The sequence below is a fragment of the Carassius auratus genome, chromosome 17, assembly GCF_003368295.1.
Source record: "Carassius auratus strain Wakin chromosome 17, ASM336829v1, whole genome shotgun sequence".
Classification (NCBI taxonomy): Eukaryota; Metazoa; Chordata; class Actinopteri; order Cypriniformes; family Cyprinidae; genus Carassius; species Carassius auratus.
In genome coordinates this window covers 26,970,127-26,976,126 of record NC_039259.1, presented here as the reverse complement: position 1 = coordinate 26,976,126, position 6,000 = coordinate 26,970,127, and the positions used below count along the sequence as shown (strand labels likewise).

The window sequence follows — 6,000 nt, the reverse complement described above, 5'->3', positions numbered from 1 at the left end:
GGTGATCTAAATGAAGCATCGTGCAAGGAAAATGCTGTCTTTTCAAGATGTTAACTGATGGACTGATGTTTTTATCAGCTGTTTGGACTCTCATTCTGACGGCACCCATTCACTGCAGAGCATCCATTGATGAGACACTGATGCAATGCTACATTTCTACAAACCTGATGAAGAAACAAACTCTGATGATCTGAGAGTGAGGATACTGCCAGCTCAGCAAATGTTAATTTGACGGTGAACTGTTGCTTTAAAAGGTCGATTGTTGCATTCTCCTGCACAGTCGCAGTATGCAGTACTCCAGTATTCCATTGGATTGGCAGAGGAGCGTGTTAAGCCACGCCCCGTCGCGCTCAGTGGGCGTGGTCTGCACGTGTGCAGCTTGAGTCAGTCCAACAGTCTCGCCCTCATCTGCCCGGAATACTTCCAACTCTCAGGAGAGACGCCCGGAATGTGTCTTCTCTCATCTGTTCTCCTCTTCATCACATCATAAAGGACACTCGCTGAATCACAGGTAGGACAAATTAATATATAATATCTCAAAGATTCCATCAATGCCATAAATACACAATACACAAATAAACCCTGGTTTCAGAAAAAAAAAATCTGAAGTATTTTCTTACTAGTGTCATTATGCATTATGAATATGAGGAGGAAAAATCGCCATGATTCTGAGATGAAGCTTGACTGTCGGTTAAACAGCGGAGATTGTATCATTATTTGTGTATTGTTTATTGATCCGAATATGGAAACAGTGTTGCTTTTGTCATATCAAGCCGAACATCAGCTGAGAGCAGTGTGTGTTTATATCATCGCGTGCCGTTTGTGTGTAAACAGAGTCAAAGTTACTGCATGAAAAGATGCTTTACTGATGCTGTCTCGTCGTTTGAAGACATTCTGTCCTCTTCAGGCTTGGGTTGTTTGTCACAGATAGTGGTTGTGGGTGTAAATGCATTAGTGTGGGCGAGATATTCAGGAGATCAGATGGACAGCAGCAATCAGATGAGGAGGAGGAGAAGCTTTCTGAAGAGCCTGCTCTCTGTTAGTGCTGTTAGTTGAGGAAGAGTCTTAATATGAAGCAGATGTTGTGCTGAGATGCAGCTGCAGTCTGTGAAAACACTAAATCAGAAGGATTTGCTCTGTATAATAACCCTGGGTGGATAAAAGCGTGCATTTTAGATTTATTTTCACACATTTTTAGACAAAATACCATACATTGAATCCATTTTCATGCAGAAAATGCTTGTAAATTCACAAATAATGACAAAAGTGTTTGTTTATTAGTAGTTTTTTAATAGATATTTTTCTTTCATAGTCTGTAATTTTGGCTTTTTTTTTTGTTTTGTTTTTTTTACAGAGGCGAATAACACCACATTATTGAAGTTTTACTGTAGTAATAGTGGTATTTTTTTTTACTATTACTACAATTAAATCCCCCAAAACAGCAATGCAACAGGACTTTTAAGCTTATGCTTTTTAAATGATTATTAAAGAAAAATGTGAAAATTATTGACTTTTTTATTTATAGTTTCTTACCCAAAAATAGCAGTACAATTTAATTTTTTTATTAAAATCTTAAAATGATTATTTAAGGAAATTGTGCTGTTCATAGAATTATTTTCATGACAATTTCATCTAGACGTCGACTGATATGTGTTGTTGTTTTTATGGCCGATACCGATTATTACAGATCAAGTAGACCGATAACCGATGTTTTGAGCCGATATATGTCAAGTGTAAAAATTAAAATAAATGTAAAACTTTAGAATAACAAGGGCTCTGACAAAAACTGTCTTTAAATGCTTTTAAATAATTTTATCGGCAAATGACCGATACCGATAACCATAAAAAGCTTAAATATCTGCGCCGATTATCGGTTGGCCCCAGAATTCCTTCCCAAAAATAGCAATGCAATATTATTTTTAAAGTTAAAATGTTAAAATGATTATTAAAAGAAAATGTTTGTTGCAACTATTTTCTTGATGATTCACCCCCCCCCCCCAAAAAAAAAAAAATATATTCTTAAAGTCATAGTTTTTACACAATTGACAATTATATGTAAAAAAAAAAAATCACAAACCGTAATTATGAATTTATTTATTTATTTATTCATTTATTTATTTTGGTGGTGGTGGTGGTGAATAACACCACATTATTGCAGATTTACTGTAGTATTGTGGTATCTTGCTAGTAACAGTGGTCATGTTTTATAATTAGTGATTTACAGTGTAGTCGGGTGTGTCTGCTTAGTCAGTAAAAGTTAAGTATGGGCTTATGGGTGTACTGTATATAATACTGAATAATGCACTCAGACATCAGGAAGAAAACTGCATTGCTCTCTATGCAGCGCTGTTATCATTCTGGCTCGATCCATGTCATTTTATGTAAGTGGTTATTAAATGACCTATTTGCATTTCACAGGAAACAGCTGCTGTTTGTCCTGATAGATTGTGTCATGTAAGCGTGACACCCAGAAAAGGAGGAAATGTGATAAATTCACACTATTTCTAGTGATGCTCTTAACAAGTCGCACATTCCAGTGAAATGAACATGCTGTAGTTTGCATTAGTGTTTATTTGAAATATCTGTATTTATATGGACCTGTGCTTTTCCAATCAACTATTGAGTAGCTAGTTTCACCCAAATATCATCTGAAGAGGAGCACTGTATTAGAGACTTTGATGTTTGCAGGTTTGTGACAAACACACGTGATTGTATTGTTCATATGTAGGTTATTGTCACCCTTGAGAGTCTGACCTCACTGAGAAGCTTTATCAAGGTCGGCACAGAGAAGATGCTTCACTGTATCTGTGTGTTACAGTCAAATAACATTTAGACAGTTTGGACTTTCTGGCTGCTACTCTGAAGCATTGAGGTGAATCCAGAGAAAACTTGTCTAGGTCGTATTTCACCCCAATGTTTATATATTGCTATAACATAATTTCTTTTTTTTTTCTTCTTTTTTCTTTTTTTGAAAATTTCATCACAAAAAAATAGCAATGGAAATGGATTTTTTAAAGTTCAAATTTTATTTTGATTTTATTTAAGTTCAAACATTAAAATAAATATTAAAGTAAAAATTCATTTTTTGACTTTTTTTTCAAATACAATTCCACAGAAATCTCATTTTTAAAGTCAAAATGTTATAATCAATATTAATTGAATGTGCTTTGTGACATTATTTTCTTGATACTTCTACTTTTAAAAAATGCAATGGGATTTTATTAAAGTTAAAATATTCAAATGATTTTTACAGTAAAATTTGTTTTTGTGACATTTTTCTTGACAATTAAATCATGAAAAATAGTAATGCAATGGGATTTTAAAGGTTAAATGTTAACATGACTTTTTGACATTTTTTTCCTGACAGTTCCACTGCAATATGATTTTTTAAAAAGTTTCAAAGGATTATAAAACCAAAATGTGACATTATTTTCTTGATTATTTTACATAAGAAAAAATAGCAAATCAATGGGATTTTTAAAGTTAAAATATTAAAAGGATTATTCAAGTAAAATGAGTATTCATTTCTTAACATTCCATCATGAAAATAGCAAAGCATTAGAATTTTAAAGTAAAACATTTAAAATTATCATTTAAAAAATAAGTGTGTTTTTTGTTACATCATTTCCATGAGTTTCATCCCCGAAAAAAAATAGCAATGCAGTGAGATTTTTAAAATGTACAAAATGATTATTAAAGTTAAAAAATGTGTTGTCATGAAAATAATCATCCCATAAATATGCTTCAGCAAGATATAATTCCCTCTTTCATATTTATTTTCAAATATGACCCGATTTTGTGATTTTGTTCAATGCACTCTTCAGGAAAAGTGACCACAGAATACAGTACATTAGTGAGAAAGCAGAAGCATTGAGTCATATTGTTCTGTGAGTTTCCCTTTCCTTCCCCCTGATGCATGTGACCGTGTGCTGAAGTCTTACACATTGGAGGATCTGTGTTAAGGACATTCCTGGCATTCATGTCGAGGTTGGTTCTTGCATGAACTTTTACACAACTGCAGGAAGGGAGAGTTTTTGCCTTATCTGAGTAGCTGTGAGTGATGGCATGACCGGTATTTCACCAGATTGTGTGTTTCAGTAGATTTGTATCAGCTTCAGGTGACAAAAAATGTACTTTTCTTGTGATTTCTTGTGCCGGGATGATCTTTGTATTGAGTAACTGGCATCCAGAGACGAAACAAGCCCAAATATGCCCAACTTTCCCCAAGCTTACATCTAAAATAGCTTATTCTGCCAAGCTAAATAAAGCATCTCTCTGACTTTCCTCAGTCGAAACAAACTGGGGTTGAAAAGGGAAAACTGAATCCAGTGCCAAAGATGCTCTGGCACTTTTGTTGAGCTTTCGCCGTGGCATAAAAGCTCTTTGTCTGCGGGACGTCCCGCTGGGGCTGATGGGACAGATTACAACGCTAGAGTGGTGTGTTTTGTGTAAAACAATCAGATATAAAGCCCAGATCGTGTCGAATCAGCAGTTTAGATTGATGTACACAATGCATGTGTTGCATAACACGCAAGTGTTTATGTTAAAAAGTCAGCGAGCAGCCTACAATACACTTTTAATCTGTTTTAAACACTTGATTTATAAAAGAAAAGGTCTCTTCTGCTCACCGAGGCTGCATTTATTTGATCAAAAGTACTGTAAAATAGTGATATATTATTCTAATGTAAAACAGCTGTTTCCTATGTGTATATGTGTTAAATTGTAATTTATTTCTGTGATGCTCCGCTGTATTTCCAGCATCATTCCTCCAGTCTTCAGTGTCACATGATCTTCAGAAATCAGAATAATACACAGCAGCTTTAATTTAAATGAATTAATTTAAAAAAAAATTCAAGTCTGCTGTTTGCAGTTGATCCTAAAAGCTATGTTAAGTATATTTTGGTGCGTGCGTGAACCTCATACGGCTTTCTGACCTTCTGCGTTGGCGTCTGTGTGTGAGATCAATGAAATATGGCGTCTCTGTCCGAACGTCGGAGAGATTCCTGTGTTTGTTGAGTTTAAGGGTGTGTTCAGACAAAGCTTTGAGCTCATGTTTACTTACAGTGATGTTCAACAGATCTAAACCTGCTTTATAATGGATTTAATCATTTTCAGAATTAATTATAGAGACTTTATTCTCCACAGTTATGTAAATTCCCCAGTCAGTGAGGTGAAATGAGTTTCATGCCCGCGCTTGCCATAGATGCCTCTTTTTTGGGTCTGTTGAAATGATGGATAGCAACGAAACATGCCAGGAAAGTCTGAACCCACATGGAGAAAGATGAGAAGAGCTCATGACGGGTTGTATTTTGCAAGTCTGAACTGATCGTCCATTCCTCTGGACTGATGAAGTGTTGATGCTGTGGTTTCATCCTTCCTTTCTCTGACACTCGGCTCTCGTTTCCTGGAAATGTGGTGATTCCTGATAGAGATACTCTGACTGTCCTGCATCTTCAAGCCTATGAGTGTTTTAAGATCACGTGTCTTTATGAATACGACTCTCTTTTATGAAAGTAGGGTTTGGGATATTTTTATTCCCATATTATTCACAATCTCTGTTTATTAGGATATTCGTTTCACATTATTAATGCGGAGAAATGCATTCTGCATGTTTGTTAGACCTTGAAAATGAATGTAAACTTCACAGAGTCAGATACGTTTTAATGAAATCAGTGTCATTTATTTATTTTTGCATTTGTTTTCTAAATTCTGTTTTCCATTTTATTTATCTTAGATTCGGTGTTTTATGTTTTAAGATGAATTTTTCATCAAATGGTGTTGAAAGACATTAATTCTTCTTTATATAACATTAAGAAGATCAGGCTCTTTCTTTGGGAACATGCTTCACAACTCCTTGTTCAAGCTCTTGTTCTGTCCAGACTGGATTATTGTAATGCCCTCTTGGCACTTCTATCAAACCTTTACAATTAATCAAAAAATGCAGCCACAAGATTAATCTTTAATGAGCCGGAAAGTATACACGTCACACCTCTGTTCATC

At 34.9% G+C, this 6,000-nt stretch overlaps 1 protein-coding gene across 5 annotated transcripts in view; it reads left to right on the top strand.

Annotated features, from left to right (window-relative positions):
• Positions 1-324: 324 nt before the first annotated feature.
• Positions 325-6,000, top strand: part of LOC113117770 (inverted formin-2) — a 33,121-nt gene continuing 27,445 nt past the window's right edge. The window contains exon 1 of one of the 5 annotated variants that reach the window (XM_026286683.1): positions 325-511. The gene's annotated coding sequence lies outside the window, so the exon portion shown is untranslated. The remainder of the gene's footprint in view (positions 512-6,000) is intronic. The other 4 variants (XM_026286682.1, XM_026286681.1, XM_026286678.1 and 1 more) reach the window with 4 other exon arrangements.